The following is a 13898-nucleotide window of genomic DNA, read 5'->3' as shown; positions in this document are numbered from 1 at the left end:
AGGACAACAGAGCGATGATGCAAATGCTGTTGTCATCTGTAGCCGACAGAGGACGAGACTGAGGCACAGAGAGGCTAAGCAGCATCCCCCAAAAGATCAGGATGTGAACCAAGGCATTCCGACTCCAGAGCCCACTTACCGCCGCAGCCACCCAGTCACCCGAACGTGAAGGAGAAAGGCTCCAGGGGCTACGGCCACTGTTCCCAGCTCTCTGGGGACCAGCGGGGACATGGAAGCAGACGTTCTCTCTGGCTCTAAAGAAGAGACTCAGGAACAGTGGAGGATCCACAGGGTGACAACTGGTTCTGTGCAAAGGCTCAGTGGACAGATTTTAAATAGTGTTCAATAAAAAAAAAAAATACCAACAGTAGTTTCTTTTGATATGTCCAGGGAGGCACACGAGAACCGATTCAGAATAAACCTGAATGTCCAGCCGTAGAAGAATGGTTAAATAAATAATGACCATCCTCTCCAAATCCACTGTGTATCAGTGAAAAGAGAGAGACAGACAATTATGGTAGCTCACTGTGTAAAACCATGATTAGATTCCCTAGATCCAAAGTTAAGTGAGTAAAGCAATTTGCAGAATGACTACATGTATATGAAACACACACACACTATAATGGTATATATTCCTAAAGTGTGGCAACGTACAGGAAAAGATCTAGAAGGATCCATAACAAAGTAATAACTGTGATGATTAATCGTGCAGAGGAAGCTGGAATGTTGTTATCAAGGAAGAGAATATTTAGCTTTTTAAGTAATATTTTATTTTTTTACAGTAAAAATGTACTTGTATACCTTCCATAATTAAAACTTAGTAGAACAACACAGAAAAGCCTTGGCTGGTTTGGCTCAGCGGTTAGAGTCGCGGGTTCGATTACCTGTCAAGGGCACGTACCTTGGTTGCAGGTTCAATCCCCGGCCCTGGTTGGGGTCGTGTGGGAGGCAACCAATCGATGTGTTTCTCTCATATGAGATGTTTGTCTCTGTCTCCCTCTCCCTCCTTCCCTCCTACTCTATCTGAAAAAAAAAAAAAAAATCAATGGAAAAATATCCTCGGGTGAGGATAAAAAAATAAAACAAAATAACAACAACAACATAGAAAAGCCACAATGAGCTGGCTGCCTTGGGAACCAGTGAGCTACTACCCCCCGGAGGTTGGCAGGGGTGGGGGGATGAGAGAGCAGTTGAATACCACAAGGAGTGGTGGGTTAGCAGGCCCTTCTGAACCTCAGAGCTTCATGGGAGCAAGGCCCTCGGTCCTCGGTCCCAAGGCCCTGCAGGAGAGTGGCTACGGAAGCTCAGAGCCTCAGACCCTGGAGGAGGGGAGGCAGGAGCGGCGGGCCCTCACTGTGACTCGGTCAGGGGTGCACAGGCCAGCTACTGAGAGCCGGTCTCCTGCTGCCCGCCTCTCCCTCTCCCCTTCCCCCAAGGACTCCTGGCCCAAGCCCTGGCCCAGCAGCCCCCAGCCTTGGCCTGCATGCCCTCCTTTAGCCTGACTCTCAGGGTAGAGGCCTATCTCTGGGAGGAACTCCCAGTGGGGGCGACAGTTCAGGAAGTAAGAGGAGAAAGTGGATGTGAAAAGCTAACAGGGCTGATCATCCATGACTGTGACACTGAGCCCCAAGGGGCTGGGCCCAGCCCTGGGCACACCCCTGGCCCTAGCCAGGCACTGGCCCCTGATAATATAACAAGTAAAGATCAATGATGTTCTTACCTTCAAGACAGCTATGAGGTTAAGAGAAGAGCCAAGAGACATGAGTCTGAGTCCCAGCTATGCCCCTGACTTCCTACAAGACCTTGACAAAGCCTGAACCCCCCTGGAGCCTCGACTCTCTCATCTGTGAAATGGGCTCATAGTACCCACCTCCCCAGCCTGCTGTGTAGACAAAATGGGATATACCCGCATAGCCTCCGTGAGAGCCATTCAGACTTCACAAAACGTGAGGCCCCACCTCCGCCGTGGACACTGGGCCCTGAGACGAGGCGGCAACCACCGAGCTCGGGAAGAAGAAGGACTTCCTGCGAGTCTGGGAGCCCGGGGCTTGGCCGGAGAGCAGCAGCCGCTGACCCCAGGCAGGCACCGGGAAGGAAGCAGGCGGAGGGGTTCTCCAGGCAGAGAGAAGGGCGCAGGAGGCAGGAGTGAGTCCGAAAGGGCAGTGGAGCGTTTCTTGGCCACTGTCCTGGGCCGAGGGCCAGGGTGCTCGAGGAGGGCAGGGAGCCACTGGGAGGAGTGCGCCAGGGAGGGGTCTGGTTTCTACCTGAAACTGGGGGGAGGGCCCCCTGGAGCGAGGAACTGGGGCAGGGGCAGGCGACCAGCTACAGGGGCATCACGGACAGGAAGAGCGGAGCTCAGTCCCCGGGAGAGCTGACGGGCTGCACAGAGCCAAGGGCACGGCCGTGGAGGATCTGATCTGGGAGGTGAAGCCCGGGCCAGGCTCAGGAGGTCCTGCGAGGAGAGGGGTCACTGAGCAGCGAGGAGGCTGACCTGGGGCTCAGTGAAGTCACCAGGTCTGGGACGCCGCAGCAGCAGGACAAGCCTGAGCTGGGTTCAGCTGCCCCAGAGCTGCCCTCCTCCACCTCAAGGAGACCCTCGGGCTGTGACAAGTGCCGAGTCCAGCCTGTGGCCAGCCCACGGCAGGGAGCCAGCGAGGTCTAAGCACTTAAGCCACCAAGAATGACCAAGGCCACTGTCAAAAACAAAGCACCTCAGTGACTCTTGGCCCTAAAGCCTGCGCCTGGACAGACTGTGAATGCCTGCCCGGCCCCATCCCACGGGTCCCAGGCAGCTGGACTCCCCCGAAAGGCAGCCAGACAGCCTGGCCTGCTGTGTGGGGCCCAGCTGACAGGGAGCTGCGGGGAGGGAGAGGCTGAGCCACCCTGAACAGGGGCCCCAGAAGGAACGCTGTAGGTGGGGCTGGCAGGAAAGGCACTTCCCACAACTCCCTCCCAGGCAGGCTGGCACTCTCCACGGACTTGTGGCCACATGCAGGCCCAGGCACAATGTGGTCTGTTCCCAGCAGCCCCAGGACAGGGCAGGTCTGCTCCTCTAGGGACGGGAGGTTGCGTAAGTTGCGTGGCCAAGGACCATGGCAGCAACCCGCAACAATGAGCTGTCTGCTCCCTTGAGCTGGCCCAGGTTGGGCCATTAAACATTCCTCACTGCCTCGGACGAGTCACTCCTCAGCCCCGGCCCATCAGAGGGTTCCCGCAGGAAGCAACTTTAGGCCTTCGTCCATGCTCACCTTCTAAACGGACCACACACCACCACACACAGGCTCCCCGTGCCGGGCCCATCCCCCGACCTCAGCCTCAAACCTCGGCCCGCCCTCCTCCTTGACAGCACACTGCACTGGCTGCTTAGGGCATTGGGGACGAGAGGGTTCTGCCGGGGCCAGCCAACCACACCAGATGCCAACCTCCTGACCAGGGCAGCCTGGGAAAGCCTGCCACTCACCCCGGAGAACTGCCTGCCTATCCAGCCAGGACTGACTCACAGGGCAGCCAGGCTGAATTAGGGGGCTGGCTGCCTCAGTGGGGACACGGAAAGGCCTGCTCACCAGCAACTTACTCCACTGGGCACCAAGAAATACCTTCCTGAAGGCTGAAAACCAAAAGGAAACACACCCGCATGGCCCCTAAGTCCTGTAAAGCACCTACTCAGCTGGGACCTTATCTCCCCCACTTCCCCTGCCTCCAGAGCGTCTTCGAGGCTCGACTCCTTAGCCTGGCGTTCGAGGCCTTCCCAGTCTGGCCCCAACTTGCCTCTCCAGGGAGGTCTCCGCCACCTCTTCTCCAAACACCCCAGATCACTTGCCATTCCCTGAACCACAGGACCCTCGCGCCGCCTGCCTGTGCACACACTGTTCCCAGCACCTCAAATGCCCTGCCCTCTTCCTACACCTGGCAAACTACTCCTCCTTCAAGGTCCAGCGCAGCATCACTTCTGGGAAGCCTAACCCATGCTCCCCTCCCCCACTGCCTATGGCACAATGACGTGCTCCCCTCCCCATCACGCTCCCCGATCACGATCACCAGCAAGTAGGACACTTCCTACCTTTAATCACAATTAGGATCTGGGCCAGAGCTGTCAAACTATTTGTGGTAAAGAGACTTTTTTTTTTAAGTTTTCCAATCTGTTCCCAGCTGATGTGTTTGTAAATTACAATAAAAAAATGAGGTAGCAATGTTGTTGCAATGTGAGTTTCTCATTATTGACTCTCCATGTCTGTACCTCTCTTGCTGCAGACCAGTAACACTGAGCTCACGGGTGGGCAGGGGTCTGCAGACCACCCTCTCTGTGGCACTGACAGGGCCCTACACCTGGGGTTCCAGAGGAACCTGCTCACAGGGCCTATCCAATCGTGCGTTTATGTTTGGACCTCCAGGACTCCATCTGCTGACCCAAAAATTGAATGGGATGGTGCCAACAACTCTGTAACTGGGCAGCACCTGTGCGAGGCATCCCCGTTTTCCAGGTGAGCACACAGAAGTACAGAGAGGGTGCCTGGCCTGATGCCACAGCTGGCCAGTGTTGTACTTGCTCCATACTACCCAGCTTCACGAGGCCGACACTTGGAACCTGCGAGGCCTCCAGTCTACCCTCCCTCCCAGCGCAAGCTCCTGGCAGCATCTCCCTCTGCAGTAACAGTGAGGCAGCCCCAGGCAATGGAGAGGAGCTCGGACTCCAGAATGAGACAGATTGGGTTCAAACCTCAGCTTTCACAGCTGTGTGACCTTCGGCAAGTCACTTCACTTTTCTGGGCCTCAATTTCTCTTCTGTAACCTGAAGCTAATAACACCAGCGTCACGTAACAGCACGCTGCTTCAGGCAGGACCATACACACCTATAAGCCTCATTCAGGCTTGGCTATTGTTTTTTTATTATTATTCCTCTTCAGACAGAGTGGGAGGGAGGAAGAGAGAGAGAGACAGAGAGAAACATCAATGCGATAGAGCCACATTGTCTGGCTGCCTCCCACACGACCTGACCAGGGCTGGGGACAAACCACAACCGAGGTATGTGCCCTTGACAGGAATTGAACCCTCGACTCTTTGGTCTGCAGGCCTGACATTCTAGCCACTGAGCCAAACCAGCCAGGGCAGGCTTGGCTATTATTGATGTCTGTAAAAGTTTGGGGAGACCCCAGCCAGAAACTTTGCCCTGGATGCATGCTTTCTGCTTATCTTCTCCCCAAAACCCAACTTCTCTCTGGGGTAAATTCTTCCCTTGCTGCTAAGCTTGCTGATTTCCTTTGAAGATTTCACCTCCCCGCCCATCCCCTTTCCCAGGCTAAGGGGCTTCTTTCTCACCTACTCTCTTACCTGGGACACCTTGAACCTCTGATCCTCTTTAATTCCTCCCCAAATATCAGTCCCTTCTGGCTTTCCCTCTGGAACACAGCTAGTCTGAGGAGGGACCTTGAACTGCCCTGAAAAACACCACCCTGTTTGATTTGGGGGCAGTAAAGGGCCAGGCTGTGAGGTCAGGGATGGCCCCAGACTACAACCTCCTCCCTACCCACCCACCCACCCGGAGCCCATCGTCTCTGTACCTTAGGCCATGACAATGCTGAGTCCGCCCCAGCTGGGTCGCAGTCAGCTGCCCAGGCCCCTCAGCCAACCTGGAGACTCCCAAGCCAGCCATCTCCATCCCCAAGATATCGGGTAGCAGGATCTCTTCCTGCCCTCCACCCCTATCCCTTGGGGAAAGTTCGAGACAGTGGAAGGAGCCACTCTGGGAAAGCTGACATGTGGGGGCGGTTCCATATTTACTTGCTTAGTGACATCCATGCCAGCCCAGTCCGTGCCAGCCCAGCTCGGTGCCCGAGTCAAGCTGATCCAGCCTGCTCGTCCCTCTCTTGCTGAGCCTCGCCATGAGCCGGAGAGAAGGAGCCCCCTAGTCACTACCCCGCCTCACCCCAAGTTCCTCCAGGCACGTTACCCGGGGTGAACTCCTACCACTGCAGATAATCAAGCAGTGTCCAGACAGCCGCTCCTTTGGGAGAGTGGGGCCCGGAGACAGCCGAGCTCTCTCGGGGTCCCCATTCTGCTGTGATTCCAGGAGGCAGACTGGAGTGCAGAGGAAGGGGTGCTAGATTTAGAGGTAGAATTTTAGCTTGGTCGCTCCCTAAATCGTATGACCTTAAGCAAGTCACTTCCCCTCTCTTAGCCTCAGTTTCCTCAATTGTAAAATGGGGGTCATGAGCACTGACCTGCCCTTCTCAGGCTAACGACAGAGGATCTGGGAGAAGGTGATGGTGGGAAGAGAGTTCTCTCATGCATCAGGTGGGGTAGGGAAGGCGGGGAGGATAGAAGGGAAAGCTCTAGAAGACACTGAAGGCTCCAGAGGCCCAGTGCCTCGGTTTGCAAACAGGGTCCCCACCCCTCTGCACCCACCCTTGAGCCGAGCTGGTGCTGAGGGGCAGGACAGCCAGCAGTGTCGTTGCATTGGAGGCTCTTGGTCTGTCCAGATGTGCCTGCCAGTTTGACCCATGAAGCTCCCAGGAAGGGGAGAGGGTCCTGAACGTGCAAAGCAAGAGCTTATAAATCAAATCCTGTGTTCTAAGCACCCAGGAGACCTGCTAGGAGTTGTTATGTAACAAGGAGGCGACTCTGAAGACTTCCTTTATAAATGTGAGTTTCTCAAGGTGATTGGAAAGATTAGGTCATGGCTGTGTGATGTGGAGCTAGTCACTTAACCTCTCTGAGCCTGTTTCCTTGTCCATAAATGGATGTGGAGGTGACCTCATGGGGCTGGTGTCAAGTGCCCTTTGTGCTGAATACACGTCCCTCTTAAACTTTGGTCCTGAAAACATGGAGGAACAATGTTCTTCCACAGAATGTACGGCAGACCTGACAACACTGTCTCCACTTACAGGAACGGAAACTGAGGTCCAGACACGTTTGGCCTTGAACACGAGTCTGTGGGGGGTGTGGAAGTGTCTGAAGGTGTGAGCAGGCCAGCTTTGGGTAGAGACACCTCCGTGAGGCTCCCTCTCTCGTACCCAAGCTCTAGTGTCTCCAGCAAGGGGTACAAGGTTATTTCTGGCCCTGTGGCACGCCCCCCCTCTGGTCAGGACCTCACACCTGAGGAGGAAGTCCCAGAGCTGGCCCTCTGCCACCCATCGCTACTTGGGACTTCTTTCTCTGAGGCCTCCATGAAACCAGTCACCCCAGCTTTCCAGATGAGGAAACAGGCAACCCCAAGGGGACAGCCTCTAGCCCGGGTCTCTCAGCTGCCAAGTGGCTGAGCAGAACCGAACCTGAGGCCCACACCGCCTCCAGGCCACCGCGTGGCCCCCACCCACACACCCTCCTGGTTCCCTCTCCCTAGAGGCCAGCCCAGGGCACTTTGCCATGTCTTGTCTGGGGGTGCCCTGGCTACTCAGAAACAGAAACCAGGCACACTAGGGAAACTGTGCCCCCCAAGCTGTGCCCTAACCCACCCACTCTGAGCCCCAGTATGGAAAACCCCCAAACTTGCCCTTTGCAATGGCCACCACCAAGCCCTCTTCCTCCTCCTCATCCTCTCCTACCTTGATTACTGCAATCATCTCCTATCGACCTCCCTGCCTCCAGCCTCCAGCCTCCAGCCTCACACTCAGGCTGTTGCTGCTGCAGCTGACCTCCGGGACTTGGATCCGATCTCCCTGTGGGCTTTCTCTTCATAAAACCCTCTGTGGTACCTGCAGCCCCCCAGCGTGTGAACTCCTCAGCACAGTAGTCACGACACTTCACAACCTGGAAAAGCAGCAGGGTGAGGCAGGAGGGCTCAGGAGCCAGGCAGCTGGGGTTCGAATCCCAGCTGTGCCGCTTACCAACTGGGACACCCGGGGCAAGTTACTCCACCTCTCTGAGCCTCAGTTTCCTATTTCCCCTAAAGAATGGGGAAACCACAGTACTATAGCAGGGCTCCGCTGAGAAGATTACATGAGAAAATACATGTAAAGTACTTTGCATAAAGTAAATTCTCAATTCCCCCATTCCACACATATCTGATGCCCTACTCTGTGCTATGCACTGTTCAAACAGCAATGAATAAAACTGACAAAAATCCCAGCTCTCTAGGAATTTACATTACAATTAAGAGAGGGAGCCAAAGACAAAAGAAATAAGTAAAACTTAGGGCACGTTATCCTTGCTATGTGCTAAGGGAAAAAAGCAGGGAAGTGGGGCATGGGGATATGGGTTGTGATTTTAAACAGGAAAGTGCCCATGAGAAGGTGATATCTGAGCAAATCGGAGGGAGGTGAGGGAGCCTGCTGTGGTGATAATAGGTAAGATTGTTCTATGGAGTGAGAACAACCATGCAAAGGTCCTGAGGCATGGTCAGGACTGGTGTGTCAGTTATTATTATTTTTATTATTACTATTATTCTTTCCCAACCTCATCTCCCTCCACTTCCTCCCTTACACACACTCTCCAGCCAAATGAACTACGAGAGCCTCTCCAAACCCTTCTATGTGCCACGACTTTGCACAAGCCATACCCCATGTTGGAATGCCTGTTCCCTCTGTGCTTTTCAAATCCTGCTCACCCTTCAGCTGAAAGGCCTCCTCCTCGGGGAAGCTTTCCTTGACTTGGAGTCCATGGCCCTACCCTTGCACCCTTCTGCTCTGACCTGTAACTGCCTGGTTAACTACCCACCTCCCATGCTGGCCTGTGGGTTCCATGAGGAAGGTCTGGGTTCCCCAATGCACCCCAAGCCAGCACAGTGCCTGACACAGGCGAAGCACATGGCCCTGACCACCTGATGAATGAATGAAGGGCTGAAGGAGGCCCCAGGATCTCCCTCTTACAGAGCCTTGGCCTAGGGACGCCACCACGGTGTGGCTGGCTGCGCTGGGGGAACACAGGCTGGTCCAACACAGATACAAATCTGCAATAGGAAATGAGCTTTTTAAAAATAACAGCACTTTTTCTTTTTTCTTCATTGTTTTTTTTCTCTTTCTGCATGGCTTATTTTTCCGGTGCAGCCCCTGGGCCAGCTGCAGGGAAGCTCCTCTCAGGCCCCATGGCTCTGAGAACATGGGCTCAGGGGCCCCAAGAATGCTGAACCCCAGCAGGGGTGGAGGTGCACCAGATGGTCCTAGACCAGCCCTGCACCAAAGCCCCCAGGCACCTGTGAGCCAGAACCCCCTTGCTCAAACCAAAGTTGGGGGGGTGCCTCCTGGAAACCTGTTCCCCAGTGAGGTCTTTATAACCCAATGTGACATTCCCAAAGGGGCTTCTCCTTGGTGGGCCTGCAGTTCTATGCCCTCACTCTAAGAGGACATCCCTAAGGAGATGACGTCAGACTGCCAGGGTTCCAGTCCTGGCCATATCTCTGTAACCCTGGATCCCTTACTCCATACCTCTTGGGTCCCCAGTTTCCCCATCTGTGAAATGGGAACACTAATCCCTACTTTGTGGAGCTAGTCTCCGAATAGGGATGTGACATGCTTAGTACCAGACCAGGCACACAATAAGCCTTCCATAAACATTAGCTGCCTTCATCATTATCTTCATCTTCATCGTCCCTGGATTTCCCACCGTGTGGCCCTTCACTGAATCATTCTCTCCAGATCAGCAGAGACCTCAAAGTTCTGTTAAACCTCACACTCTTGCATTCCTGGAATTTCTTCTCATACATCCCCCCAAAATGGTCCTTCCAGCTAGACCCACCTGCCCATATCCCAGGAATGCAGGGTCCATTAATCTTGTCCTTAGCTCCCAGCACAAAGTGAGCCCCCAGCCAACGCCCGGGGACTCATCAAAAGGTATTTATCCAGCAGCTCATGTGCAGACACTAGAAATACAGGGGCGCCCACAAGTCAACCCAGGCCCTGCCCTCGCAGAGTTTATGATCTGATGAAAGAGTAAGGCTGCATTCAATAATTTCATCAATAAATGTAAAACTGCACTACGATGAGTGCTATAAAGGAGAGGTCCATATAGGACCATAGGTCCTATATATGAGAGGTTGCAATGGGGGATTTGACCTAATCAGGGAGGGTTTCCCTGAAGAGATGATGCTGAAGTTGAAAGCTGAGGAATGAGGAGGCCTAAGCAGCAGAGTGGAATGTGTGGTCAGAACAGAGGACAGCATGAGAAAAGTATCACGTTAGGAGGGACTTGACAAACAGAGGGATGCAAGATGCTGTCCCCATAGGGTCTTGAAGCAGCTTAAGGATTTCTGTCTTTCTCCTAATAGCAGTGAGAGTCCCTGACGGTGTTTCAGGCAGGGGCTGATAAACTCAGATTTGTCAAAAAGGTCACCCTGGCTGTGGAGGATGAGCCTTCCCAAGTCTATGTGTACAGTTGACCCTTGAACAACATGGGTTTCAAAATCCACATATAAGTGGACCCGTGCAGTTCAAAACTATGTTGTTCAAGGGTCAAGTGTACTTGTCTCTGCTGGGAACGCTCCACTAGTTGCTGTGTTAGTCAGGACAAGCAAGGCTAGGTTATGCTGCAGTAACAAACAACCACCAGATCTCAGTGGTTTAAAACAACAAAGGTTTAGTCATCACTCGTGTTGCACATCCATCATGGGACATCAAGGGGCTCCACTGACGTGGTGATGTAGGGACCCAGTCTAGCAGAAGCAGCCACCATCCACCTACTGCCAGTTGCCATGACACAGGAAAAGAGCACTCTGGAGGGTCTATACCAGCAAGTAAATGCTTTGGCCCAGAAGTGACATGTATTACTATAGTTCACAACTCACTGGCCAGTCACATGGCCCTACCCAAGCACAAGGAGACCTAGATTCAATCCTACCATGTGAACTGGAATGAACTGGAATGAACTGGAAGTATTTAAGGGACCCCCCCTTTTGCCCTTTGCCAACCTTAACGCATTCATTAGATAGACCACAACGGTTTCAATATTCCAGAAGGAGGGACAAGTAAGTGCAGGAGAGAACAAGGCTTGGTGTACAGGGATCCAAGGGAGGGTGGGAGATGAGGCCGAGGAAAGGACAGGGGCCAGATCACTCAGAAGCTTTTAGGTCATAGCAATAATTTGGTTCTTTATCCCAAAAGCACTGGGAAGACTTTTCAGTGGCTTAAGCGGGACATGGGAGGCCTGATGTAATCTTTGGAACAGACGCTCTGGCTGTAACGCTGATGCTGAGATTGGCATGGTGGGGAGGTTGCAGGTGGGCAGTTAGGACGATCTTGCTCTTGTCCTGGGGAGAGACAGCAGTGGCTTGACTAAGCAGCTGGGGAGGAGGAGATGGGAAGAAGTGGACAGAATCTAGGTATAGGCTAAAGTTCCCTCGATCTGGAGATGGAATGGATTGGGGTGGGGGAACAGAGGCATCAAGCTTTCTGCCTTGAGGACTAGTAGGATGGTAGTAGCCTTGGCCAAGATCAGAGCTCTGGAGGAGTGTAAGGGAAGATTATGACATAGCTGTGGACCCCATGTCTTGGTCATGTCTATGAGATAGCCAAGAGGGCAGGCGAAGGAGGCAGATGAACAAGCAGGTATGACTCCTGACTCCCAGTCCAGTGGTCTTTACTTCCTTCATACTTGCCACTAACCTAGAACTGGGGGGGTGGGGGTGGGGGGGATTCAGAATACAGAAGCCTTAACTCAATACCAATGAGAACAAACTTATGAAACACATCAATCCAAGGGATCTAAAGGGCAGAATTATAACTCAAGTCAAAACAGTATATAAATGGTGGTTGTGATGGCTGATCAAGGGCTCCTGGGACAAGTGAGGGGAGCCACACATCTTTGAGAATGTCACTAGGGAAGGGAATTAGATCCTGCCCCAGCTGCTCCTTGGAGGCCCTTTTGGGATTGGACAGATCTGGGTGGGGCCTGTCGGGCAAATTCTGATATTCCCAGGATAGTATATTCTGCACTAATTCCAGCGAGAGAGAACAACACTTAAATCATGTGTCAGCCACGGGCTAGGCATTTTATTTCTGCCGTTTCACTTGATCTCACAACTGCCTTGCCAGACAAGCTTTGTTGGCCCCATTTTAGCGATAGAGAAGCAAGGTTCAGAGAGGTCAGGTAACAGTACCAAGGCCAAGGTGGCACAGTTATTAGGAGGAGGAAGGATTCCAACAGAGAAGTCCCTTTCCATTAAACTAATGCAAACTGCCAGGGCTCTATTCCCAGAAGGGAGGGTTTTCAAGACATGTGTCCACAGAGCACTCAACTTGACCACCTCTCAGACTTGGTGGGCAAAGACCATGCCCCACTCTCCAGGGAAGGTGACCCACAGCCTGTTAATTCTGGCCCATGGATGCCACCCTACTCCAAATACCTTCCTTCCCCTCAAGGGGAATGTGGGCAAAGACAAGCTTGGGTGCCACAGGCAGGATGCTCCTTGCAAAAATTTTGCCCAGCACAGACAAAACCCCAAGTTTATAGGATTTCCAGGCATCAAGAGCAATCGCTCATTATTGTCTTCTGTCCCCGCGCACAAAGAACTGAGTGTGTTTCCTTTCAGCCACTCTAAATTATATACCACAACCTTTCTCTACATGAAGCAAACGTGTAAGAAGGAAGAGAGGTTTAACATTTTCCTCCCCCAAGTCCCAGCCCATTCCAGGGGGGAAAGGGGGTCTAAGCCCATATAGCCTAACCCCTTTCAAAACAAGCAACTTTTCAAACAGCATCATCCAGCGCCCAAGACATTAGTACTCTCCTTGCAGCGACTTGCCTTGGGCGTGCTGGCCTTGACCTGAGAAAGGTCATCGGCCTCGGCCGCGAAGTTTCCGCAGTTTCTGCATACGAGAGTACCTTGGGGATTGCGGTGGGGGGTGGGGTGGAAGGGTGGCGGCTACACTCTGGTGAGATTTTCCGAAGAGTCCACACCGCAACTAAGATTTAAATAGATTAAAGAAACGACCTCCGGCTCGGCCACGTTTAGCGGGAAATCGAGGACCGCAATGGAAAAAGCCCCACCGCATCCCGCAGAACCCGAGCCCCGCACATCAGCCCCAGGCGCCCAATCGCAAGTGCCCCCTAGAAGTAGGCCAGCGGCCGCAGCAAGCCCACCAGCCTCCCGCGCCCCGCCCCGCCCCGCGCGTGTCGCCGCGTTCTCATTCCGAACGCTGGGCCCGGGCCGCCGCTCTCATTGGTCGGCGGCCACGTCCGTCAGCGGGCGGAACGTTCGCGCAGAGAAAAGGCTACATTGTAACAAGGCGAGCGAACGAGGAGCTAGCGGGGAGGAAGGAGGCGGAGGGGCGGCCCTCGAATCCCGCAGCGGCGGCGGCGGCAGCAACTACCTGCCGAGGGTTAACCCACCTCAGGGCCGGAGCGAACCGCCCCCCCAGGCCCGCACCCGCGCCGCCCGGGCCCCCGCTCCGCCCGCGCCGTCCCCGGCCGCCCGCGCCCCCCGCAGCCGCTTACAGCCCCTGCACCGGCGGCCCCAGCGCTCGCTGGCAAACTGCCGAGCGCTTTCCGAAGCCATTTTCAATGGCCACATTGGCTACCGGGGCTGACTCACCTTCCCGGGAATGCTGCGGCAGCTGCGGGGCCCAGGCGGCGCGGCGGCCCGGCGGGCGGCTCGGCGGAGGCGGCGCGGCCCCGGCTGGCGGCCCCCGCGGCGGGCGCGGCCGCGCTGCGGGCGCGCTGGTCCCCGGCGAGGCAAAGTTTCAGCGCCAGCCTCGGCGCGGCAGCGGCGGCGGCGACTCGCTGCTGCTCTCCTCCCCTGCTTTGACCACCATCTTATTAGTACAGGAAATGACATGGAAAACGGAAGAAAGCGGCGTTTGGGGCAGACGCGGACCCCCCAATTCAGGGGCCGGAGCCGGGACTCACCAGCCGCGTCCCAGCCCGGCCCCGGAGAAAACTCCCGGAGCCCCCGTGGCCCCCGCCCCGCGCGCGGCCCGAAGGGGGAACCTGGCTCCTCGAACCCAAAAAGAGAGGGCGAGTTTTATAATCCT

General features: G+C 54.6%; 1 protein-coding gene across 2 annotated transcripts in view; it reads right to left on the bottom strand.

Annotated features, from left to right (window-relative positions):
* The window catches only part of PRDM11 (PR/SET domain 11), an 80564-nt gene extending 66870 nt beyond the window's left edge, over nucleotides 1-13694 (bottom strand). The window contains exon 1 of one of the 2 annotated variants that reach the window (XM_036260018.1): nucleotides 13460-13694. The gene's annotated coding sequence lies outside the window, so the exon portion shown is untranslated. The remainder of the gene's footprint in view (nucleotides 1-13459) is intronic. The other variant, XM_036260017.1, reaches the window with a different exon arrangement.
* Between the last annotated feature and the right edge of the window lie 204 nt (nucleotides 13695-13898).

Source organism: Molossus molossus, unplaced genomic scaffold (genome assembly GCF_014108415.1).
Source record: "Molossus molossus isolate mMolMol1 unplaced genomic scaffold, mMolMol1.p scaffold_m16_p_13, whole genome shotgun sequence".
Taxonomy (NCBI): Eukaryota; Metazoa; Chordata; class Mammalia; order Chiroptera; family Molossidae; genus Molossus; species Molossus molossus.
Note: the sequence above shows the minus strand (reverse complement) of the source record. Positions and strands in the feature narration are given on the sequence as shown.